This window comes from Ceratotherium simum, chromosome X, assembly GCF_057802395.1.
Source record: "Ceratotherium simum simum isolate JZ-2026a chromosome X, ASM5780239v1, whole genome shotgun sequence".
NCBI lineage: Eukaryota > Metazoa > Chordata > Mammalia > Perissodactyla > Rhinocerotidae > Ceratotherium > Ceratotherium simum.
In genome coordinates, this window is record NC_141940.1 from 30,576,020 (window position 1) to 30,603,786 (window position 27,767).

Consider the following 27,767-nt stretch of genomic DNA (forward strand, 5'->3'; position numbering starts at 1 on the left):
AGGCTATGCATGAAAGCTTGGCCAAAGCACTTACTTGCTCTTTACTTGGGTCTCTCATTTTATAAACTGGGAGTGACCTATCAGTTATGCAGTCCTTACAGGGGAAAAAAAGGCATCGTGGGCATTAATGGCATTAACATGAAAAAGGCTGCTCCTTGTTATCTAGAGTAGCTGAAACCCAGATCTAAAAGAAACTTTACAGATCAACCCTGGTTTCACAAATGAGGGAACTGAGAGAAAGCAAGTGACTTGCTGCAGGTCACAATGGCAGTTTGTGATACAGCCAGGATTGGAAGCTAGGGCTCTTGTCTCTTCGTTTAAGGTTCTTTCCATGTGATCAGAAAGCTTCCAAAGGACACAGAACATCTCCCTAAATAAGTAAGAAATTATTTCAGATTTCCAAATTACAAGATTTGCAATCCAACAAATATTTATTGAACATATACTGTGTGCTAATGCAGCTGGCATTTGTGGGGCAATGATAGAAGGGTATGACACAGTTCTTGTCCTCCGGTAGGTAACTGAGGAAACAACAGGCAAAGATTTGAAACAGTTAAGTAAAAATAACAAGCAGTATGTGAGAAGTGCCAAGACGGGGAACAGTGAGTCCAAGTGAAAGCTCACAGGAGACAGACTGCATTGCTTCCATCTCATAGAGAAGGCGCCTTTAAGCTAGGTTGGAGAAGATTTAAACAGAAAAGTTCAAGACCAGCCTGCTGCTCAACTCAAAGGGGTTCCCTTCACTTTGGGGGCCATGTAGCTGGGAGAAAGGAGGAGAAATCCAAGCAAGCTGGGCTGGTCAAGGCCCAGGAATTTGTATTTTTAAAGGCTACACATGTGATTATGATGCTCAGCCAGGTTTGGGGTTCACCCGCCTAAAGGATACTGTAGAACAGATTGGATAAGTACATCCCAATCCTTCTTCCTTAGCTCATCCTCAGTTTCTCTGGAGGTAAGCATCAATAATTCTTGTCTACATTTTACTGGAGGGAAAACTGAGGGTCCAGAGACTTTCAATGATGTGTTCAAGGTCATTCAGCAAGTATGGGGACTCTGGTTTCCTGCCAACCAGTAGAAACAGAAAGATCACAAGATACCATCCCAAGGAAGATTTTGCTTCGTTTCTCTGCAAGACAAGTCAGACCCGCTTGGTTAGCCAGAGAGTTTGTTGCCCAGAATACAAAAAGGAGCAAGTCTCTGGAGCTGCCAGGTGTGTGGGACAGAGCCCAGGGCGAGGTTAGTTGCTGGGAGCTCGGAGTTCTAACTTTGCTGTGTGACTCAGCCCAAGCCACTTCCCCTCTCTCTTTGTGTGTCCTTCACCTATTAATAACAATGCCCAACGTCACGGTTGGGATTAGCTACCAGTGATGGAAAATGCACAGTGCAGTTAGTCCCGATGTGATTCCTGGGAACAGAAGGGATCCACAGCCATCTGCCGACTGTTGCGAGTAAAATATGTGTTGGCTGCCTTCCGAGTAGAGGCATTTTCTTTCCAGGAGAAGAGTGAGCTAGAGGCCTGAGGCTGGGCCCTGCCCTCTTCAGGGCACTGACCAGTGGGGAGGCTCTAGAGAGCCTGGCAGAGAGCAGTCTGGTCTTAGGAGGAAAAAGAAATCAAAGGCAGGTTATCTGCAGGGAAAGCAGCAAACATTCATCAGAAGGAAATCATCTGAAGACACTGGCAGGACTGGGAAATGGTTAAATTAAGGCTTGGATGTTCTTTCATAAATTGTGGTAAAATATACAAAACATAAAATTTATCATTTTAACCATTTTTAGGTGTATGGCTTAGTAGTATTAAGTGCATTCACATTATTATGCAACCATTACCACCATCCATCTCCAGAACTTTTTTCATCTTGCAAAACCAAGACTCTGTACATTCTGTACCCATTAAACAACAACTCCCCATTCCCCTCTCCCTCCAGCCACTGGCAACCACCATTCTACTTTCTGTCTCTGAATTTGACAACTCCAGGTACCTCAAATAGGTGGAATCATACAGTATTTGTCTTTTTGTGACTGGCTTATTTCACTTAGTATAATGTCCTCAATGTCCATCCATGTTGTAGCATGTGCCAGAATTTCCTTCTTTTTAAAGGCTGAATAATATTCTATTGTATGTATATACATACATATATAGTTTATCCATTCATCCATCAATAGACAATTGGGTTGCTTCCACATTTTGCCTATTGTACATAATACTGTTATAAACATGAGTATACAAATACCTCTTTCAGGCGCTGCTTTCACTACTTTTGGGTATATACTGAGAAGTGGAATTGCTAGATTATATGGCAATTCTATTTTTAATTTTTTTTGAGGAACTGCCATACTGTTTTCCACAGCAGCTGCACTATTTTACATTTCTACCAGCAATGCATAATGGTCCCGGTTTCTCCATATCCTCACCAACACTTGTTTTCCATTGTTTTGTTTTTATAATAGCCATCCAAATGGGTGTGAGGTGGCATCTAATTGTGGTTTTGATTTGCATTTCCGTAATGATTAGTGATGCTGAGCATCTTTTCATGTGCATATTGGCCATTTGTATATCTTCTTCTGGAGAAATGTCTATTCAGTCCTCTGTCCATTTTTTTTTTTTTTTTTTTGCTGAATGCTCCTTTTGTGTGTGTGTCAGGAAGATCAGCTCTGAGCTAACATTCATTGCCAATCTTCCTCTATTTTTAAATTGGGTTTTTTTGTTGTTGTTGAGTTTTAATAGTTATCTGTATATTAATCCCTTATCAGATATATGATTTGCAAATATTTTCTCCCATTCTGTGGGTTACTTTTCACTCTGTTGATAATATCCTTATCTGAAGACTTTGGTAAAACTGGGAGATGGTTAGAATCAGGGTTTTGGATCTTGAACTCAAAGTATCTGGATTCAAAATCTGGCTATTGGATGTTGGGCAAGCTACCTAATCTCTTTGAGCCTGCCTTAGTTTTTCATCTGAAAAATGGAGATGATGCTTATAATAGGACCTAGCTCATAAGATTGCTATGATGAGGAGCAAATGAGATCATACGTCTAAAATCTTACCACAGAACCTAGCCTAGGTTAAATGCTCAATATATGGTAGCCTTTATTAGTATTGGGCTTAAGAAGGAACCAGAATGATGTAATTGAAATGTGATATTAGTTATTATCAAATGGATGAGTAGGCCAACAATATTAAATAACCAACCTGAACACAGTAATATTACATAATACTTAACACTTGTGTAGCAATCATCCTTCATTCAATAGGCTCCACTGGAAACATAAAGATGAGTAAGACACAGTCCTGCAGACCTGAGTGGGAGAAACCAACAAGGGAAAAGGCAGTTTCAATCAGGGTTATGAGTGCTAAGAAGACAGAAGGATAGGGTGCTGCGGGGTGGGGTTGGGGGGGCACAGAGGAGGAGCACTTCAGACTGGGGGAGGGCTTCTCAGGTTGGTAATATGGACACAGAATTCTGCAGGATTATAAGGTTAGGAGTGCTAGAAGGGGATGAGTGTTCTAGGTAGAGAAAAAAAGCTACTCACTGGGGAACAGCTACTAGTTTATTATGGCTGGAGCCTAGAATTTAAGAGAGAGGAGCAGTGTGAGATGAGCTTGGAGAGGTAAGCAGATGCCAGACAGTGAAGGCCTTGTAGGCCAGGGCAAGGAGTTTGAGATTTTCCATGAGGGTTTGTTGTTAGTGCTGTCTAGTCGATTCCAACTCCTAGCGACCCTGTGGACAGCAGAGTGGAACCCTGCCCAATTTTTTTGGCCATCCCCTCACCTTCCAGTGCTAGATCAGCCAATGCTCTGCTGTTATTCATAGGGGTTTTCATGGCCATTTTTTTTAGAAGGGTGGCCAGGTCCTTCTCCCTAGTCTGTCTTACTCTGAAAGCTCCCCCTGAAACCTGTCCACCATGGGTGACCCTGCTGGTATTTGAAATACTGGTGGCATAGCTTTCAGCAACACGCAGCTGCCACAGTATGACAACTAACAGATGGGTGGTGTGGTTCCCTGACTAGGAAACGAACCTGGGACGTGGCGGCGAGAGCTCCGAGTCTTAACCACTAGACCACCAGGGCTGGCTATCCTGAGGATAAGAAGCTACTGAAGGGTTTTAAGCAGATTAGTGGTGTGACCTGCTTTGCCTTTTAGAAAGGTCTCTTTGGCTGCAACGTGGAGAGTGGAGTGAGAAGGACGCAGCCTGGGGGAGACCAGGTAGAAAGATGAACTAAAGAAAGAAGAGTGAGAATAGAGAGAAGTGAAGGGTTCGGGATACATTTAGGATACAACAGAACAGATATGGGGACTGATTGGATGACCTCAGTTGACTCTTTGGGAATAACTCGGGTATTAGCATCATTCTTTCATTTGAGATGAGCAACAGAGACTGAGGAAGGTTAAATGATTTGTATGAGGTCCCAGAGCCGAAAAGAATCTGATCAGGACTCTGGCTTTCCACCTTGACATCTCTTGTTCACTCCTCCAGAATATGCTGTTAGATGAGTTTCTAGAACTTTATGTGTAAATCCCCTTTAAGGAACTCAAGTCCTATTTCCCCATCGACTGCTCTGCAGCATATAATCATTTTAGAGGTACTTTATCGGAGTTTTTAATTGGTCGTCAGTGTACTATAGCTTCACACCCTTGAGCTTCAAGATATTCTTTTCCTTCCCTTCTACTTAGCGTTCAACGAGTAGCTTGGAAGCAAACCCTTCCATCCCAAAGAGGCTTGAATGAAAAGTCCGGGGCTCAGAGAGAGTGAGCCCAAGTCCTAGGCTAGGCCACTAATTAGCTGTGGGATAGAACAAGTCACTTCCTTTCTATAAACGCCTATCTGAAAACCTAGGGAAACAGAACAGAGGAATGCATACTGACTCAAATTCAATAACTTTATGAATCTCTTCTAAAATAAGTATACCTTCAAACTGTGAGTAACCACTCTCTCATGAATCTGTTTGGTAAATTGGGTTTCTGACCCCATAATACGCTCATAGATGTTTGGGATTTTCCCTGAAACTCTACTGTTTGTTCACCAGGGAGTATGTCCTTGCTCTGTAATTGCTGAGCACGGTGTTATCAGACTTAAACCGTCAACCAAGATGCATGGGTATGTTTGGTTTTTTTCTCAGACACTTGTACTGCTAAGATTCTCTTTTTTTTGGGGGGGGGTGCAATTCTCTGAGTTATAACATTGGCAGGGAGAGGAAAAATGAACGAAGAAGGTGAAGTCACAGTTTATGAAAAACCTACCACCTAATATGCCTATTCTGGGCATCAATGAGATGATGAAGGAGAAGTGGCTCTGTGAATGGCAAAGCCCTGCACAAGTGGAGGGTGATATGGCAATATTATTCTTGCTTCAACCCCCACAAGCTAGGCGAGCCTGTGAGTGAAAAGAGGCCTTTGGCAGTGCCAACAGGACAAGGCCCGGCAGGGCTGCGGTTCCTGCTCAACAGGAGGGATGGAGCCCTGACATTCCACCCCACTCCCAGGGGCTGGGCTCCAGGAAAGTCACAGGCCTGTGCGGTGACCCCTTGAGATGTGGGAGGCAAGGTCAAGTCCCGAGAGACCGCACCCCTGATGGCCCCTGCCCCTCCCGGGGCTTCCATGGGCAGCAGGAGGTGCTGCGCTTGAGGACCCTGTGCTCTGTACCCCAGGGCTTTCAGTCCTGGAGGGAGATGCCACCCCTGTGTGGGCGCTTCTCTTCGGTGAGCACCCACAGCCCAGTCTGGCTGTGACACGGCAGACTAGGAGACCAGTGACAGGCCAGGTCACTCCCCGTGTGTGTGGGTGGGGGGACAGGGTCTCACCTCAGGGGTGCAATCCCTCATCATACACAGCATCACAGCACCACAAGCATCACACCCGGCCAAAAGAGCAGAAACCTCATGGGAGGCCATGGAGAGGATCCAAAGAGAGAAAGGAAGAGGGATTAGAAGTCCCTTTGTGGACAGTCAAGCCCGAGGCAGGTAGAGGAGAAACATCTTGATGGTGAGAGTGATTACAAGGCTCTTGTGATTCCGTCAACAAACATGCATCAAACACCTACCTTGTGCAAAGACACCAGGAGCGTCACAAACTCAAAGAAGGTCTGGACGTTCCCCCTCAAAGGCCTGTGCTTTTGTAGGGGAGCTAGACAAAGTCCACACATAGCACTGTAATTCAGGAGAGCCTGTGGGGGTGGGAGAGGGGGAGGGGGAGCAGACACAGAAAAGAAGGCTTCCTGGAGGTGGTGAGTTTTGAGCCAGGCTGTAAAGGAGAGCTTTGGATTGGTTTTCCAGGGGTGTTCTCTGCCATGCCTGGCATTAATTAGGAACCTCTTCAAGTTGTCATGGCCTTGAGTCCTTTCCCCTGTCCCACTCTGACCCTGATGGCAGGTCTGCAGAGGGAAAGGACTTGGCCACTTCTGTTGACTGACAGAGGGAGTGGGGTGGGGAAAGAGAGCACCTTTCCCTAAGGAAATCTGTCATTGTTGTCCAACTGTCTTCCCCTCTAGACCATGAACTAGGGCAAGCCACGAGTCTTAGGCACCTGTGAGTCCCCAGCCCCTAGCACAACTCCCAGTATCTAGTAGGTGCTCGATACATGCTCAGTGAATGAATGAATGGCTGGGGTCTGGAATATTTGTCCTGTAACTTCAAGTGGACAACCCAGCTTTTCATGACCTGGAAGACACTTTCCTATAAAAAACTGTCTGCCTGGGAGCATTTGATTTTGCAGTAGGCAAAGGAGGTGCCGCCTTCGTCATTCTCCTCACCACAGGACTTCCATCAATTCCCCCAGGTCTGCCTTCTGGCCAGGGCAACATCCCCTTCCTTCCTCCACTCCAAGACTCAGGCTTTTCTTACAGTCAAGGACCCTCTGAGGCCTTGTGTGCTTTTTAACACACACCCTGTGAGCCAATGTCCTGCCTTTACTGCCCCACCCAGTCAGGGGATGCTGCCTATCTTTTGAAACCCAAGTTCTCCCTCCTCTCAGAAGACTTTCCTGAGAAAAGCCCACGCACTATGACCCCTCCTGACACTCTTGGCTGCACAGTTGAGTGAGTCATTCATTATATTATAGGTAAACATGCTTGAATCATAGAGATGTTTCACGTGCAGCTTTTTCTCCCAAATAGATGGTGAGCCCCTTGTTGCCCAAGATGATAGCACCTGCTTCTCTGTCCCCAGGAATGTCTCCCAAAAGGCACTGCACGTAGGTGTGCAGTAAATACCTGCTGACTGAGGTGAAGGCAGAGAACTGATCTGGACTTTTCAGGGATCCCTAAGTCACAGACATTTACTTTGTCCATGACTGGTTAATTAACCTTCTGCTATCAAGTTGCCCCAGCAGCGGGACAGACAAGAAGCAATCCTGTCTCAAGTTCGATTAGAGATCAGGAAATCTTGGTTATAGTCCTGACCCTGCCACTAACTAGCATGAACTTTGGCAAGCCAGTTAGCTGCTTTTGGCCTCAGTTTCCTCAATTAAAAAATAGGGAGACTGATACTTCTGGCTAAGATGGAGTAATAGGATTTGTGTTTACCCTCGTGCATGAAACAACCAAACAAACAAGACAGACAAAATGAAGCAACAATTTTCAAGACACTAGATATTGGGCAACAAAGGACAGTGATCCCAGAGAGATTGAAAAGAAACAAGATGAGCCCTGTGAACGCCCCAGCTTATTTTTTAACAGCTTCATTGAGACTTAATTCACATACCATACAATTCACCGATTTAAAGTGTACAATTCAACGCTTTTTAGTATATTTACAGATACGTGCAACCATCACCAATTTTAGAACATTTTCATCACCTCAAAAAGAAACCCCATAGCTAAAGGGGGTTTATTCCCTCCAGCCCTAGGCAACTACTAACCTACCTTCTGTCTATAGATTTCCCTATTCTGGACATTTCAAATAAATGGAACCATATAATATGTGGTCTTTTGAAACTGGCTTCTTTCACTCAGTATAATGTTTTCAAGATTCATCTATGTTGTAGTATGTATCCGTAGGCATTTTATTCCTTTTTATGGCCAAATAATATTCCATTGTATGGACATAGCACATTTTATTTATACATTCATCAGTTAATGGACATTTGGGTTCACCTTTTGGTTATTTCTCTTGGGTGTATACCTTGAAAGAGAATTTCTGTGTCATATGGTAACTCTATGTTTAAATTTTTCAGGAACTACCAGACAATTTTCCAAAGTGGCTGCATCATTTTACATACCCACTAACCATGTAAAAGCGTTCTAATTTCTTCACATCCTCACCAATACTTGTTATTATCTGACTTTTTGATTATAGCTATCCTAGTGGGTATGAAGTGGTATGAAGTTCATTGTGGTTTTGATTTGCATTTCCCTGATAATGTTAAGCAACTTTTCATGTGCTTATTGACCATTTGTATATCTTCCCTGGGGAAATATCTTTTCATATCCTTTGCCCATTTTTTAATTGGGTTCTTTATGTTTTTATTATCGAGTTGTATGAATTCTTTATATGGTGTAGATACAACTCCCTTATCAGATTAATGATTTGCAAATATTTTCTCCCATTCTGTGGGTTGTCTTCACCCTTCCTTGAGTGTCCTTTGAAGCACAAAAGTTTTTACTTTTGATGAGGTCCAATTTATCTATTTGTTCTTTTGTTGCTCATCCTTTTGGTGTAACAAATAAGAATCCTTTGCCAAATTAGAGGCCATGAAGATTTACCCCTATGTTTTCTTATAGTTTTAGCTCTTATATTTAGGTTTTTGATCCATTTTGAGTTGACTTTTGTATATTGTGTGGGGCATGGTCCAACTTCATTCTTCTACATGTGGCTATCCAGTTGTCTCAGAACTATTTTTTGGAAAGACTATTCTTTCACCATTGAATGATCTTGGCACTCTTGTCAAAAATCAGTTGACCATAGACACAGGGTTTTATTTCTGGAGTCTCAATTTTATTCTATTGATTTATATGTCTATCCTTATACCAGTACCACAGTGTCTTGATTATCATTGCTTTGTAGTAAATTTTAAAATTGGGAAGTGTGAATCCTCCCACTTTGTTCTTCCTTTTCAAGACTGTTTTGGCTATTCTGGGTCTCTTGCAATTCCATATGAACTTTAGAATCAGCTTGCCAATTTCTGAAGAGAAGCCAGCTGAGATTCTTGTAGGGATTTCATTAAATCCATATATCAATTTGGGAATTATTGCCATCTTAACAATATTAACTCTTCCAATCCATGAGCATGGGATGTGTTCACATTTATTTAGATCATTAATTTCTTTCAACAGTGTCTTGTAGTTTTCAGAGTATAAGTTTTGCACTCCTTTTCTTCACTTTATTCCTAAGTATTTTATTCTTTTTTATATACTACTATTTTTTAAAAATAATTTTTATTTATTTTCCCCCAAAGCCCCAGTAGGTAGTTGTACATCATAGTTTCACATCCTTCTAGTTGCTGTATGTGGGACGTGGCCTCAGCATGGCCGGAGAAGCGGTGCGTCGGTGCCCAGCCGGGATCCGAACCCGGGCCGCCAGCAGCGGAGTGCGTGCACTTAACTGCTAAGCCACGGGGCCGGCCCATTTATATACTACTTTAAATGGAATTGTTTTCTTAATCTCATTTTTGGATTGTTAATTGTAAGTATATAGATATAGTCATGCGTTGCTTAATGACAGGGATATATTCTGAGAAATGTGTTATCAGGCGATTTTGTCATTGTGTGAATATCATAGAGTATACTTACAAACCTAGATAGTATAGCCTACTACACACCTAGGCTAGATGGTATAGCCTATTGCTCCTAGGCTACAAACCTGTACAGCATGTTACTGTACTGAATACTGTAGGCAATTGTAACAATGGTATTGGTCTATCTAAACATAGAAAATGTACAGTAAAAATACAGTATAAAAGATAAGGAGCTTGAGGTCTACAAAAGCTTCTGCTAAACCCTTCACTGTGAATTTTCTTGGGGGTGGTTCTTTTTCTTGTCCTGCAGTTTCCTTTTCCCTTGCCTCTTCTTCATCTCTGCCTTCATGTTCCAGTTCCAACAACTCGTCATTAGTCAATTCCTCAGCAACCACCTCTAGGAGCTCCTCCATATCATCCTCATCTACACACAGGTTAAAGTTGTTTGTTGTCTCAACCACAGCCTTGTTGATTTTTGCAACCTCTTCATCCTTGGCAAATCCTTTGAAGTCATGGACAAACCTCTTCAGGGTCTTCTTCCAGATGCCATTCATACACTCCTTGGTGACATCACCCAAGCCAAAGCATAATTCTTGATGCAGTCATAGATGTTGTAATCCATCCAGAATTCCATCAACGTCTTCTCAGTGTCTTCCTCAGTTGCAGCAATAGCCTGGGCAAAAGTCCTCCTCAGGTAGTAGGCCTTAAAAGCTACTAAAACTCCTTGATCCATTGGTTGGATCACAGAGGTGGTGTTTGGAGGGAGAAACACCACTTTGATATTGGGATGAAGATCACTAAAAAGAGGATGTCTGGGAGCATTATCAACAGTAAGCAAAATCTTGAAAGATCTGTTATTCTCCAAACAGTGCTTCTCCATTTTGCTGACATAGAAATTCAGGAGGGCACCTCAGAAGAGGAGCTGGGTCATCCATGACTTCTTATTGCTCCTGTAGTACACTGACAGTGTGTGCCTATTGATATGCTTGACGGCCCTGGGGTTCTCAATGTGCCAGATCACAAAGAGTTTCAATCTGTAGCCTGACATATTGCCCCCAAGCAAGACTGTTATCCTGTCCTTAAAAGCCTTGAAACCTGGCATTGACTGGGCCTCCTTATGGATGAAAGTCCTTTCAGGCATCTGTTTCCAGAATAGAGAGGTTTCATCCATTTTGAATATTTGCTCTGGCAAGTAGTTTTTCTCCACAATCAACTTATCTAGAGTTTCCAAAAATTCTTCAGCTGCCTTCACATCAGCACTCACAGACTCACCACTCACTTTCACATTATGTAATGAATAACAGTTCTTGAATCATTTAAACCACCCGAGCTAGCAATAAATTCAACATGGTAGTCGGTTCCAGCTTTTTCTTTCAACATTGCAAACAAACTTTTTGCTTCGGCTATGATCATCATGGTGCTGAGAGGGATACACTTCTGTGTCTGGTCTTCAATCTAGGTCATCAGAAGTTTCTCCATGTCTGATATAGGCCTTTCTCAAATTTTTTTTAGCCTTGTTGCTTTCAATGAAGCAGAATCTTTAACAGCTTCCATCACTTTGTTCTTGTTCTTCAAGATCATAGCTATGGTGGAATAGGACATGCCTGACTGGTGAGCAATAAATATCACTTATTTTCCACCTTTGTAGTCTTTAATCACTTTTAATTGTGTGTGTGTGTGTGTGTGTGTGTGAGGAAGATTAGCCCTGAGCTAACATCTGTTGCCAATCCTCCTCTTTTTGCTGAGGAAGACTGGCCCTGGGCTAACATCCATGCCCACCTTCCTCTACTTTTATATGGGATGCCACCACAGCACGGCTTGACAAGCGGTGCGTTGGTCCGCGCCCGGGATCCAAACCTGGGAACCCTGGGCGGCCGAAGTGGAGCGCACAAACTTAACCGCTATGCCACCGGGTTGGCCCCAATCACTTTTAATTTTGTTTCCAGGTCAATCACTCACTGTAGCCTCTTACTGGCAACATTAGTGATGGATTTTGTACACTTGGGGGCCATGATGAACAAAACAACATAAGATTAAATCAAGCACAAGAGAAAATGATTCAATCAAGAAACGCGGTAGGGCCTGGCCCCGTGGCTTAGCGGTTAAGCGCATGCGCTCCGCTACTGGTAGCCCGGGGTTCGGATGCTGGGCATGCACCGATGCACTGCTTCTCCGGCCATGCTGAGGCCGTGTCCCACATACAGCAATTAGAAGGATGTCCAACTATGACATACAACTATGTACTGGGGCTTTGGGGGGAAAAAAAATAAAAAGGAGGAGGATTGGCAATAGATGTTAGCTCAGAGCTGGTCTTCCTCAGCAAAAAGAGGAGGATTAGCATGGACGTTAGCTCAGGGCTGATCTTCCTCACAAAAAAAAAAGAAAAGCGGTAAACACAAGATGTATGAAGCTGCCGCTACTGTAACACGGCATACCGTTTTACAGTAAACTTGTTTTTTATAAGCAGAAAGAGTACACTCTAAAATAATGATAAGAAGTATAGTATAGTAAATACATAAACCAGTAACATTGTGATTTATTATCATTATCAAGTATTATGTACTGTACATAACTATATGTGCTATACTTTTACACAACCGGCAGCACAGGTTTGTTTACACCAGCATCATCACAAACACGTGAGTAATGCATTATGCTACAACATTATGATGGCAACAGTGTCACGAGGCGATAGGAATTTTTCAGCTCCATTATAATCTTATGGGACCACCATTGTATATGCGGTTCATCGTTGACCAAAATGTTGTGTCACGTGACTGTATACAATTGATTATTGTATATTTATCTTGTATCCTACAACCTTGCTGAACATTTTTATTAGCTATAATAGTTGTTTTGGGTCTTTTGTGGATTCCTTAAGATTTTCTACATACAAGATCATGTCATCTGTAAATACAGGTAATTTTACTTTTTCCTTTCCAATCTGGATGCCTTTTATTTCTTTTTCTTGCCTAATTGCCTTGGATAGAACTCCAGTAAAATGTTGAGCTGCAGACATTCTTGTTTTGTTCCTAATCTTAGGGGTAAAGCATCTACTCTTTCACCATTAAGTTAGCTGATGGAATTTTCATTGATGTTAGCTATGGGTTTTTTGTAGATGTCCTTTGTCAAGTCGAGGAAGTTCTCTTCCATTCCTAGTTTGTTGAGTGTTTTTATCATGAAAGGGTACTGGATTTTGTCAAATGCTTTTTTGCATCTATTGAGATGATCATGTGATTTTTAAAAATTCAATTGCTATGATGTATTACATTAATTGATTTTCAGATGTTCAACCAACCATATATTCCTAGAATAAATCCCACTTTTCATGGTGCATAATTCTTTTTATATGTTGTTGGATTCAGTTTGCTAGTATTTTGTTGAGGATTTTTGCACCTATATTCATAAGAGATAATGATCTGTAGTTTTCTTTTCTTGTGATGTCTTTGGTTTTGGTGTCAGGGTAATATTGGCTTCACAGAATGAATTGGGAACTGCTCCATCCTCTTCTATTTTTGGAAGAGTTTGTGAAAGTTAGTATTAGTTCTTTAATTGTTTGTTAGAATTTACTGGTTAACCATATGGGCGTGGGGTTTTCCTTGTGGGCAGTTTTTTAAAAAATTACTAATTCAGGGGCCTGCCCCGTGGCTTAGCGGTTAAGTGCACACACTCCGCTGCTGGCGGCCCAGGTTCGGATCCTGGGCGTACACCGATGCACCACTTCTCCGGCCATGCTGAGGCCACGTCCCACGTACAGCAACTAGAAGGATGTGCATCTACGACATACAACTATCTACTGGGGCTTTGGGGGAAAATAAATAAATAAATAAAAAATTTAAAAAAAAATTACTAATTCAGTCTCTTCACTTGTTATAGGTCTATTCATATTGTTTTTTTCTTCTTGAGTCAGTTTCAGTAGTTTGTGTCTCTCTAGGAATTTGTCCATTTCATCTCTCTAATTTATTGGCATATAATTATTCATAGAATTCCTTTATAATCCTTTTTATTTCTGTAAGGTCAGTAGTAATATCCCCTCTTTCATTTCTGATTCTAGAAATTTGAGTCTTCTTTTTATGTTGGTCAATCTAACTAACGGTTTGTCAATTTCGTTGATCTTTTCAAAGAATCAGCTTTTGGTTTCATTGATTTTCTCTATTGTTTTTCTATTACCTATTCCATTCATTTCCACTCTGATCTTTATTATTTCCTTCTGGCTTGCTTTAAGTTTAGTTTGCCCTTCTTTTTCCAGTATCTTAAGGATGAAGATTTGGCCCAGTTTATTGCCTTCAAAAAGTTTCCAGGATAGGACACGGGGAAGAGGAGCTGAGGCAGAGCCTGGCAGACTCTCTGAATTGAGGACAACAATCTGAGAGTTCAGAGAACCAAGCCAGGTAGAGTTTATATATTTTGTTCTGTTTTTTTGATTGTTTCAAGTGAGAAAGCAAATCTAGTCCCTGTTACTTGGTCAGAAGTGGAAAATTGTGCACAGTATTATAAAGTAGAAAGCTTTATGTAAATCCCAGAATGGCCTGTCCAAAAAGAAAGAAAGAAAGAAAGAGAGAAGCATTTGTGGTGTTGAGCAACAGAGACTAGGCTAGTGCAGTCAAGTGGTTGAAGCCATCAGGTACACAAGGTTCCAAGTTATAAGAGGAAAATGTATTGTTCTTCTCTCCTTATTGAGATATAGTATACACATGCATAAGACTATTTCCTTAGATTTAGAAAATCACTGATGCAGGGTAATGTTGTAAAATTGCTAATTTTCTCTTATTTTATCCTTTAACTGGGAGGAACATAAAGAAAAGGATGGAGAATAAAGAGTCTGTTCTTCACTCTTTCAGGTTTTTTGTTTTTTAGAAGCCCAGGGGAATATTATCAACACTGCTATTAATCCAAAGTTCGTCAACCAAAAAGTGGCATCTACTGACCTTTGACTTTTATCCTACCTTCTTCATATACAGTCATACGTCCCTTAACGACAGGGATATGTTCTGAGAAATGCATGGTTAGGTGATTCTGTTGTTGTGTGAACATCACAGAGTATACTTACACAAACCTAGATGGTATAGCCTACTACACAGCTAGGCTAGGTGGTACCAATCTTATGGGACCACCGTTGTATATGCAGTCCATTATTGACCAAAATTTTGTTATGCGGTGCTTGACTGTATATTTGCCAGCATTTATTCAAGTTAAAAATAAAAGTTTGTTTTAAATGAACAAGCTCCAGTGTGGACAGATTTCTTTTTAAGTAAATAACACTGAGTGAAATCTTTCCTTTGATTATTTGTTTTTGTTTTGGCTCACCTGACCTTATTTGAAAGCCATCACTTTCCATCATTGGATAAGCCTATTTTGAGCTCCTTTATTGGAATATCTAATATAAATTAAAATGTCAAGTTAAAACATTTTGTTTTGTTTTGTTTTGAGGAAGATTGGCCCTGAGCTAACTAACATCTGTTGCCAATCTTCCTCCTTTTTTCCTTTTTTCTCCTCCCCAAAGCCCCAGTAGATAGTTGTATGTCATAGCTGTACATCCTTCTAGTTGCTCTATGTGGGACACTGCCTCAGCATGGCTTGATGAGTGGTGCATAGGTCCACGCCCAGAATCTTCTGAACCCATGAACCCCAGGCCGCCAAAGTGGAGTGCGCGAACTTATCCGCTATGCCACTGGGCAGGACCCAAGTTAAACCGATTTTTATGTACAGTACATCGTGTTCACCACCAAGAGTCTAGTTTCCAGTGTACCTGAAATTCATAATGTTATAGACCAATGTTACCTAAATAATAAAATAATTAAATAAAACAAAAACAATTTTTGTTAAGAGAGAGATGGACACCTGGCCTCTGGAACCTTGCTACTAAATATGTGGTCCACGTATCAATAGCATCAGCAACACCTGAAAGCTTTGTAGAAATGCAGAATCTCAGGCCCGCCCTGGACCTTCACAATCACATTTTAACAAGGTTCCCAGGTAATTCCTATGCACATTAAACTTTTAGATGCATACTGCTCTAGAAGGCACCATTATCAAAAGAAACCCAAGCAATGATCCAGGTTTGCCTAGAGGCCCACATAATGTTGAAGAGCCTAGGCCTACACTTTGGTTTAGAGAGCAATATGGGAAGAAGCTGGGCTTCACCTAAGGTGAGACCAGGCTTAATTCACCAGTTTGGGACTGTTACAGGTAAACTGAACAGGACATAAAGGGTTGGGCTGGGGAGAAGGGTAGAACTAACAGGGGCTGAGACATAGAGACAGGCCTCCTAGAAAGGCAAAGATTGAGAGGTGGCAGTGGAAAAATGAATAAGGGAAAAGCTAATTCCAGAAGGATACAAATATTATAATAGTATTTACATGGATTTTTAAAAACATGTAATATAATTACTATATTTATAATATATATATATTTTTTTGTGTATATATATATATATATTTGTGTGTGTGTAGGCATGCATGGGAATGATGCATACAAATGTAGCATAAAGACACGTACGGGAATGACAGCACATTTAAGATAGTGGTTACCTCTTAGAAGGTGTATTAGTTATCAGGTGGTATAACAAATTACCCCCAAACTTAGCTGCTTAAAACATACATTTTCAGGAATCCAGGTATGGCTTAGCTGAGTCTTCTGCTTCAGGGTCTCTCATAAGGCCACAATCAAGTTGTTGGCCAGGGATGCAGTCTCATCTGAAGGCTCTACTGAGGAGGATCTGCTTCCAAGTTCACTCACATAGTTGGCAGGATTTAGTTTTTCCCAGGCTGTTGGACTAAGGATTCAGTTCCTCATAAGCTGTTGGCTGGAGGCCTCCCTTGAATCTTTGCAATGTTCGTCTCCTCATCACAACATGGCAGCATGCTTCATCAGAGGAAGTGAGAGGGCAAGAGAGAGTGCCAGCAGGATGGAAGTCACAATCTTTTGTTACCTAATCACAGAAGTGACATCCCATCACCTTTGTCATATTCTATTCATTAGAATCAAGTCACTAAGTCCAGCCCACACTGAAGAGGAGGGCATGAATACCAGAATATGGGGTTCATTGAGGGTCATCTTTGAAGGCTGTTAGTCAAAAGCAGGTAGTGTTAGTAAAAGAGAAGTCTAGTGTACGGGTACACAGCGGGCTTCGACTAGATCTGTAATGTTTTACTTCTTAAGCTGAGTGGTGGGCACATGGGTATTTATTGTAATGTTTTATATATCTTTTTTTAGGTCTGAAATATTTCCTAATAGAGACAAAAGAGAAAAAAGTTTAAAGTTAAATGAGCCTAATCTCTGAATCTGTTTAAGAAAAAAAGGATGAAGGTGTAGTTGTTCAAAAAAGAGGATGAGAGAAGAAGGGCCCAGGGGTTTGAGGGTTGATAGCCTTGTTTCTATTTTTAGTTAAGGCTTCCTTGATGCTCTCTAGTTAGCATTAATGCCTTCTTCTCCCATATTTTATAGTAGCACATCTCATAACCTGTCTTACATTAATATTCTGTACATATGTGTGTGTCTATTTATCCTCCCCCCATAGGGATTGTCAGGTTCTGGAAGGTTCATACCTTATAAGATTTTATTTATCTTTCTACCCTATATCACCTACCACTGTGGTTTACACGTGATAGGTGCCCAATAAATGTTTGCCAAACCGAAGTGGACTTGATGCTTCCCCATCCCATTTTGGCATTTGTGTTACATATTAAAATGTATTATATCTTAGTATTCATTAAGGCCATAACCACAGGGTGAAACAGAAGGTATAAATCCCTTTGTCACCATTATTAAACAGATAGAACAAGAAAAATAAGTAGTTACCCATATAATGTGGTGAGGTATCACAAAAATCCTCTCCCAAATAATATATTCCCCACCATGCTTTTCCTTTATTACAAAACCCTTTCTTTAGGTTAAGGGATTATTTCCAGGAGATCTCTGTTAAAATATAAATAACCTTCAAATGGAAACTATATCAACTTTAGTGCACTGCTTCTTAATCTTTGGGGGGATACTGACCTCTTTGAGAATTTGAAGAAATCTGTGGACACTCTCCACTCCAAGTGCATAACATTTTACAATTTCAAGTAAGAAGTTGGCATTTGTTCCTAGAGAAACTTCTATTCTTGCCCTTCCTACACTACTAAGAACTTCTACCCTTGCCCTTCAAAAGACTGAATTAGGACGCTGACGAAACAAATCACCACTCATGGGGGCCTGCCCGGTGGTGCAGCGGTTAAGTGCGCGTGGCCTGCTGCGGTGCCCCAGGGTTCACAGGTTCGGATCCCAGGTGCGCACCGACGCACCGCTTGTCAAGTCATGCTGTGGCGGCATCCCATATAAAGCAGAGGAAGATGGGCACGGATGTTAGCCCAGAGCCAGTCTTCCTCAGCAAAAAGAGGAAGATTGGCATCGGATGTTAGCTCAGGGCTGGTCTTCCTCACAAAAACAAACAAACAAAAAAAAAAAACAAATCACCACTCATGGATATTTTAAGGTTGAGGGACCATAAAGGAGGGATAGTGATTGGGAAGTGGGAGCACTGCCTATAGAGGGGAGAATTAGGTGGGGCATTTCAACACAGAAAGGACCTGGGCAGCCCTGAGGTAGCACCATGACTGAAAGTGCCCGGGGCCAGGAGACACATGGGAAAGCAGGGAGGGAGGCAAGAGGTTCACAAGGGTAGGGGGTCAGGATGCCTTGAGATCTTATGAAAGAACAACATAATTCAAATTGCCATTGAACTCTATCTTGGAGTCTTTAAAAAAGATCTTGATGTTAGAAGTGCAACAGGGATTACAGTAGCCATAGCTGGTGAAAATTTCATTTTCAGAACCCTTAGGAAGTTCTAGGTGAGGTTGGAAACTCTAGGCATTATTGTTAGTGTCCAGAAAGGGTGCTAATCATACACATGCTCAGAATGCAGATTTCCTTCCCAATATTGATATAGTTTATGATTGCTCTATTCACGAGCCATGTAGCAGAATAAAATCCTTCACTTCAGGACAAACTGTTAACAGCCTTGGGAGGAAAATGAAGATGACAGCTGCTTGCTTGTTCTGTACAACTCAGAAAGATATCTCGCCCATTCCCAAAATGGTAACTACAAACTTTAAGCAGAAAATTCAGTTCAACTAAGCAAACCTGGAACAAGTGCCAAATATAGCACATGGCTCGAGTTACCACTGCCATATTCTCTCTCCCTCTCTTGAGAAAACATGTCTGTGGCTCCATCACAGCTCTATTCTTAAGAATTGGCATAGTAACCTCACCTTCTCTTGCGAAAGAGAAACCTTTCAATACACACCCCACCCCATGCTTGCCCCTTGGGCCCAGAAGCACAGAACATGCCATGTTGGAAGGGTTGCAGGCCCATGCTATTTCTCTTTGCAATTACTTTAATTTCCCCAAACAATCCCTTGACTTCTTCGAACAGAAACTGACAAGATGAGGAGAGGACAGGAACACATATATAACCACACTGTCTCATACTATGTTTATTACCTCAAGCCCATTTTCTTCACAAAGTGAAGCTTTTGCAGGATTCATAAAGGACGGCCTTAAACAGGCTCTGAAAGGGTTTTAAAGTATTCTTAAAAGTTAACAGAAATAGGATTTACCAAATGTTCAAAAATAATGATGATGAATCACAATCATGAAGGAACAGTTTTCTGTCTTCATTACAAAGTTATTTTTATAAGTGTTTCTTCATGAATCATACAAAATAACTGATTGCAACATAAACTGTCATCTTCATAATTATTTCTGAGAGAGGGAAACTCTAGTTTAAAAAAGGTAACCAATATTTTAATTGAAAAAACTATTTCCTGCACAGTAAAAGAAATGATACAGTAATGAAACAATATACTCCCCAAATGTAAATTATGTCATTATTTAATATTACTATTCTTAAATTTTGATGTAGTTTTACTCCATAGTAAAGCTCTAAATTATCTTGGTAAAATGGCAAGTCCTTCTAGATTACTCTTTTTTTTTTCAGGATCAGAGCAACATTATACCTTAGTTTTTGAAACTAGGACCAATTTTTTTTTAAGAGAGAGACATATTGATTATAGAGTCTATGAATTCTCTGTTCAGACTGGTTTCTATTCAAAGCGAAGTGAGGAACATTGAATACTTGCACAGGCATTAACACCACATACCATTCCTTTGTTTAAAAAAATGAGAGTATTTTAGTAAAAGAGTGTTATGTCTGGTGTCAGGTCCTTCTGTTCTCATCACTACCATGAATATCAAGCATCCGGTTGTACTGACACTCATAGTCTCAGGACACAATGTTCTGAATGAGTGGTGGGCATTTGGTGCTCACAGAACTGTATTAAGATGCCATTGCTACTAGACCCCTCCCCATATCAGGTGTTTCTCCCACAATGACAGTTAGCATTTCTGAGAGCACCCATCAATTTGTATTATAATATAAATTACATGTCTATGTTTCCCATTAAACTTTGTACTTCCTGAGGGTAGGAACATGCCTTTTTTGTATCCTTAGTATTATCTAACACAGTGCCTCAAACATTGTTATGATGATAAAGATGATGATGATAATAATGACTCTTATTGAGCGCATACTATGTACCAGGCCCTATAGTCTAAGCACTTTATATGATTAACTCAATTAATCCTCACAATGACCCTATGTGGGAGGTACTATTTATCCCCATTTTACAAATGAGGAGACTGAGGTACCAACAGGTTGAGCAACTTGTCCAAGACTATACAGCCAAGTTAGTTGCAGAGCCAGGATTTGAACCCAAGCAGTCCAGCTCCAGAGCAATGCTCTTAACCTCTAAACGGTATGCTCTGCTCCCTAGAGGAGGTGTTCAATAATTTTCGAGACAAATATTTATTTGTTTGTTTGATTTTTCTGTAGGTACATATTGGACCTTAAACATATAAATGAATGTAGTCTTTCAATGATATTACCCTGGGAAGCGTCTATTGCTCAAAACCTTTTGCAATTCCTTCTTTGGCATTGTCTTCAGAGCCAGTTTATGAATCACAGAAGAAAAGTAGTCAATGCATTGTGATCACAGCTCATTTTTAAATGAAGACAGTGTCATTCAGTTTGATGAATACCTTATTTGCTCAACGTGTTTTGGAATAACATCTGTTTTCCAAAAATCACACTCTCTATTAAAAGAAGAAAGATTTGCTATTGTTGAAGATGGTCCAAAAATACGATGCAGAGATATTTTCAATCAACTAACAAACATTTACTGAGCAAGCAGTCCTGTACATGCTTGGCCCCAGGGATACAAAATCAAACAAGACACCTTCTCTACCTTCAGGGAGCACTCAGCCAGGTAAGGGAGACAGACAATCTAGTGTGACAAGTGATTTGACAGATGTAAGCATAGGATGCTCAGGGAGCCCAGAAGAGGGGCATCAAACCCAGATTTGGAGGTGAGGGCTGGTTTCCTGAAGGAGGAAGTGAGGTCTAGTTTTAGTCCCAAAAGACAAGTAGTTGTGGTCACAGCAACAGAACAAGGGCATGGACTCTCAAGGTGGCTAACCACCTGGGAGATAACCAACTGGGAGATTATGTCTTTGCATGAGTACACCCTCTCAGGTTTATTTTTAGAAGATAATAATTATATTATTTTATGTTCATACCTGGTACCCAAGTTGTTTTTGCCTTTAAATGAAACCTGGAAACATTTGTCAATGGTAGTTTAAAAGTTGCCTAATTTTAAGTATGTCTGTGTGTTGTTTGCTTTTGTTACTGAACCATTTACAATTCTTCAAGTTTCCCTGAAGAATTTTGCTGATGGAGTAACAGAATACAAACCAATATATAAGGAGGGTATTGTTATCAGAATCTACTTGTATTATACTGCGCATATGATGATCATTTGTTTGATAAATGAAGGAAGGAGTAAATCCTTAATACTGATTCTCTGTAATTTAAACAAAATAGTTTGTTTCCTTCACTTCCTGTGAGCCAAGGTAGGACAGGATAACCCACACATGGAGAGAAATGGCTGCTCTGGCAAAGGCCTATATTTTTCTCAATAAATCAATTTGGAGGACAGTAACTTTAAACCATGAGTGGTGGGAGATATGGTGATCCAAGAAGGGGTTGCTCTATGTTTTGGGGGCTTACCTGTCCTTAAAAAACCAAACCACCCTGGACTCACACAAAACTGTCCTTAGAGAGGGGAAAAAGGGCTTGGGATTTGAGAAAATATTGTTCAACATGGGTGGACTCAGTGCTTGGATATGATGAGAGATGGTGGGAAGTGCTATGCCCTAGTTGCATGCTGAGGCAAGAGTTTTAAGGCTCTCTTCTCTGTAATCCTCATCACCTAGGTGGCCTGACCCTAACTCAGTAGAATTGTTATAGAGAGCACAAAATAGGACATGTAACAAGGAAGCTTAGATGAGGCTTAGGAGGAGGTCTCAGGCATGGGGTGCTACCTTAGAAGAACAGGCCTTTCTGGGACTTCAGAGCAAAATGATCTTGGGTAGGAGGACACACTGGGCACTTAGGAGAAAGAAACACCTGGTAGGCAAAGGGCACCAAAGACAAACTTGATCTGCTTCACATGTCTGTCTAGAGCCGGGCCCAATGAGCTTAAAAAGTAAGGGGCAAGAGATCGTAGGAAGGTAAAGATATCTGCCTATCTACCATTCATTTACTCATTTAGCACATGAAATCTTTAAAGAACTGTGATAGAGAGCTGAAGGAGCTACAGAAAATAAAGTAATATAGTTCCTGCCCTCAAGCAGTTTGTAATCCCAACGGACTGTGAGGCTGTGCAGATGTCTTGTTGCTAAGACAGAATAGTGAGAGAAATGGTAAAATGTCCTTCTCTATACCCTCCATACCTCCTCCCCAGCACTACCATCCCTGGGGGAAGAAGGTGAGACCAATCTTCTCTGGAAATCTTCTCAGTCTTATAACTCTACCTCTTTTAAGAGGCTGCAGAATCATAGTTTTCAAGCATGGCCAAGGAATCCTCCCATTCTACAGTCAACTCCAAGGACTACGGGACATTTGAAGAATATTTCCCCAAATCTTGACATCAGAAGATATCATACCTGCAGATTTTACAAAGAAAGCAGAAATAATCTTTCAAAATATTTCCCTTTGTGTTCCTAGTATATAGGAAAATTAAAAATTAAATTTATATTCAAATTTTCAATAGTCTACTTTGACAGTTAATTTTGTATCAACTTGACTGGGCCAAGGGGTGCCCAGATTAAGCATTGTTTATGGGTGTGTCTGTGAGGGTGTTTCTGGATGAGATTAGCATTTCAATTGGTGGACTCAGTAAAGTAGACTGCCCTCCCCAGTGTGGGTGGGCATCATCCATTCCACTGAGGGCCTGAATAGAACACAAAGGTGGTGGAACAGGAATTCACCCCTTTTGTTTCCTGTTTGCCTGCTTTACCTGGGACATTGATCTTCCGCCCTTGGACTGGGATTTACACCATTGGCTCCCCTGGTTCTTAGGCCTTCAGATCCAGACTGGAATCTAAACCATTGGTTTCCCTGGTTCTCAGGCCTTTGGATTTGGACTAGAATTATACCACTGGCTTTCCTTGGTCTCCAGTTTGCAGATGGCAGATCTTGGGACTTCTCATTTCCATAATCATGTGAGCCGATTCCTCATAATATATATATCTCCTATTGGTTCTGTTTCTCTGGAGCACCCTGACTAATACAGTTATCTATTGTATAAAGCAGTACTATTCAAACTTTTTTTTCTTTTTGGGAATCGAATTCATTTTTCAAATAAATTTCACAGAGAATATCCACACATAAAACATAAAACAGAGCAACTCTGACGAAGGTAGGATGAAGGCCAAAGCTTTGACTTCTCAGCTCTATTTTATCCATTCTCTAAGGAGACCCATGAAACACCTCATTTTGCAAAATGTGGTTTAAAAACCACCAATGTAAAAATATTTTGCATAAAATCACTGATTTATTAGATTAGCAGAAAACAAAGAAGGAACCTAAAAAAAACCCTGCTGCTCTGAGTAACATTTAAGAATATTTACATGACATAGTCAACCTTCCATTTTCCACCCAAAAAAGAGGAAACCAATAGCACATGATATCCAAAAATCAATACTATCGAGTCCTGGAGGGCATGGTGTTATGTTCTGGGGCAGCACAACAGATTTACGTTTCTCTTTGAGCTCAGATTAGGCCAGGGCTTCTCAATCTCAGTACTACTGACATTTTAGGCCAGATAACTCTTTGTTGTGGGGGGTCGTCCTGTGCACTGTAGAGATGGTTAGTAGCATCCCTGGCCTCTACCCACTAGATACCAGTAGCACTCTCCCCCAAGTTGAGACAACCAAAAATATCTCCAGACATTGCCAAATGTCCTCTGGCAGACAAAACTGCCCCTAGTAGTTGAGAACCACTGATAAAAAAAAAAAACTATGTGCCTGACTGAGGACACAAAAGTTTCTAGTATTACAGGTGGCATAAGTAATGCAGGTGGTATTTAAATGGTGATCAGGATAATTTACACCCAGATAATTAAAAAGTTGACCATATTAAGTATTAGATCTGATAATGGTTTTCATGGCACCAAGAGTCAATTTAGACATCCTTCAGCTTGGTTCCATGCAGAAGTCGCTCTGTGGGCTAGGTTGGGGCAAACAAAAGTTGTCCTCCCCCATTAACAACTCCTTTATTGACCCTCCCATGTACCTAAAATATATCAATTAGTTTTTCCATTCAGGAACACACTAAGCCACCATAATTCATTTACCATGAGCTTTGATTACTTTCTAAGATAAACGTTTGCTGAAAAAGAATCCCAAGAAAAAGGGCCATAGCACAGTATGGTATTGACAGGGAAACAGAGCAAGAAATACTCTGGAGGCTACTGCTGAGATGGATAGATCTAAGTGCTTAGAAGAAGATGATGAAGAAATAAATAAAAGGAAATAATGTCTATTGAACACCTATTATGTGTCAGATGCTTTCATATATCGCCAGAAAAAACTCTGGGAAGTAGCTATTACTCTCTCCATTTTTACCTGGTAATATTCTGAGGATTAGGGAGATTAAGTAATTTGCTTGTACAGCTAGTAGGTGACAGCTGAACCCATGTCATTAGGATTCTAAGTACTATCACCATGCTGCCTTGATAATGAAACTGCCTGAATAAACATATCAATCAGGGTCTAATCAGGAGAAAAAAACTGCATGAGCTATTTGATCAGAGAGAATTTAATATAAATACAAATACTGTATGAGTCTACTTACATGAGGTACTACAGTAGTCAAATTTATAGAGATAGAAAGTAGAATGGTAGAAGCCAGAGGCTGGAGGGAGGGAAGAATGGGGAGTTATTTAAAGGGTATAGAGTTTCAGTTTTGCAAGATGAAAAGAGTTCTGGAGATGGATGGTGGTGATGGTTGCACAACAATGTGAATGTACTTAATGCTATTGAACTGTACACTTAAAAAGGGTTTAGATGGCAAATTTTATGTTATGCATATTTTACCACAATTAAAAAATAATTTAAAAAAAAGATGAAATAAAGATATTTTAGACACACAAAAGGTTATGAAAGTCATCACCAGCAGACCTGAATTATAATAAATGTTGAAGGATATCCTTTAAGCAGAAGGAAAATGACACGACAGGGAAATATAGATCTACACAAAGTCAACGAAGATTACAAACAGAAACTTCATAAGGAAATATATAAGATAATTTTCTTATTTCTTAAATCTCTTTAAAAGAGAGTTGACTAAACAAAAATAATAAAAATCTATTGTGGGTTTTGTAACTTATACATAAGTAAAATATAAGAATACCATAGTATAAAGGTCAGGAGAGGGGAAATGGAGATGCAGTATTATAAGGTTTTTATATTATTTGTGATCACTTCACAAATAATATAAAAAATATCACTTGAAGGTAGACTATGATAAGTTAAAGATCTATACTATAAACCCTAAAGTAACCACTAAAATAACAAAACAAAGTATAGCTAAAAAACCAACAAAACAGATAAAATGAAAACTAAAACATATTCAGTTAATCCAACAGAAGGCAGAAAAAAGAAAAAAAGGGAACAAACTACAGATGAAACAGAGAGAAAACAAATAGCAAGATGAAAGATTTAAACCTAATTATATCAATAATCACATTAAATATAAATGGTCTAAACACCTTGTATTAGTTTCCTATTGCTGCTGTAACAAATTACCACAAATTTAGTGGCTTAAAACAACACAAACTTACTACCTTGCAGTTCTGTAGGTCAGAAATCTGACATGAGTCTCATCAAGCTAAAACTGAGGTGTCAGCAGGGCTACGTTCCTTCAGGAGGCTCTAGGGGAGAATTTGTTTCCTTACCTTTACCAGCTTCTAGAGGCTGCCTGCATTCCTTAGCTCATGGTCCTTTCCTCAATATTCAAAGCACACCACTCAAATCTCTGCTCTGTCATTACATCTCCTTCTTCTCACTCTGACCCTTTTGCCTGCCTGTTTATGGACTTTTGTGAGTGCATTGGGCCCACCCCAATAATCCAGGATAATCTTCCCATATCAAAATCCTTAACTTATCATATCTGCAATGTCCCTTTTGCCATGTAAGGTAATATACTTACAGATGCACAGGATAAGGATGTGGACATCTTTGGAGGTCCCTTATTATCCACCATATACCTCAATTAAAAGGAAAAGACCATCAGACTGGATAAAAATATAAGACCCAAGTGTATGCTGTTTATAATAAACTCTTTAAATATAAATACACAAATAAGTTAAAAATCAAAGGGTGGGAGAAGATATACCATGTGTAGTAGGCTGAATGGTGGCCCCAAAGATATGTCCATGTTCTAATCCCCAGAACCTGTGAATATTACCTTATATGGAAAAAGATGTGATTAACTTAAGGATTTTGAGAGGAGCTTTTCCAGGAGGGCTCTAAATGCAATCACACATATCTGTAAAAGAGAGACAGACACACAGAGAAGGCAATATGAAGATAGAGCAGAGAAAGAGATGCAGCCACAAGCCAAAGAATGCTAACAGACACCAGAAGCTGGAAGAGGCAAGGAACAAATTCTCCCCTAGAGCCTCTGGAAGGAACGTAGTCCTGTCTATACCTTGATTTTGGACTTTCCACCTCCAGAGCTGTGGAAGGATAAATATCTGTTGTTTTAAGCCACCAAGATTTTGGTAATTTTTTTATGGCAGCCACAGGAAACTAATAAACCTAGTTAACTAATGCTAATACCAGATATAGGAAAGACGGATGGCTATATTAATAACAGACAAGTAGATTTCCAAGCAAATAAAATTACCTGGGATGATAATATAAATGGGTCAATTCGTCAAGAGGATATAAAAATCCTAAATGTTTATGCACTTAATGATTAAGCTTCAAAATACATAAAAGCAAAAGGTATATTCAAGTCTACAAAGTATGTATTCTGACATTTAATGGAATTAAATCAGAGTCTAATAACAAATATATTACAAAGAAATATATCTGAAAAAACCCAAAATATTTGGAAATTAAATCACACAATTATAAATAACACGTGTCAAAGAAAAAGATCAAAAGGGAAATTGTAAAGTATTTTAACTAAATGAAAATGAAAACACAACACATCAAAATGTGTGAGATGCCACTAAAGAAGTATGTAGAGGAAAATTTATAGCACTAAATGCATATGTAAGAAAAGAAGAAAGATTTTAAATCGATCACACCAGCTTCTACCTTAAGAAACTAGAAAAAATAGACCAAATTAAGCCCAAAGTAAGAAGAAGCAGAAATCAATGTAATAGAAAACAGAAACTCCATAGAGAAATTCAATGATTCCCAAAAGCTGGTTCTTGAAGATAACCAGCAAAGTTGATAAAACTCTGACTATGTGGATCAGGAAAAAGAGAAGACACAAAGTACCAATGTCAGGAATGAGAGAGAAGACAGCACTGCAGATTCTAGAAATATTAGAAGGATAATAAGGGACTATTATGAACAAATTTACATCAATAAATTTGAGGACTTAAGTGAAATGGACTAACTGCTTGAAAGACACAAACTACCAAAGCTCATTCAAAAAGCTATACATAACACGAATTGCCCTAAACCTATTATAGAAATTG

General features: G+C 40.2%; 1 long non-coding RNA gene across 1 annotated transcript in view; it reads right to left on the minus strand.

Moving 5' to 3' along the window:
• Positions 1 to 27,767, minus strand: part of LOC106803850 (uncharacterized) — an 89,139-nt gene continuing 61,372 nt past the window's right edge. The window contains exon 5 of the long non-coding RNA XR_015550597.1: positions 1 to 3,298. This is a non-coding gene — a long non-coding RNA (uncharacterized LOC106803850). The remainder of the gene's footprint in view (positions 3,299 to 27,767) is intronic.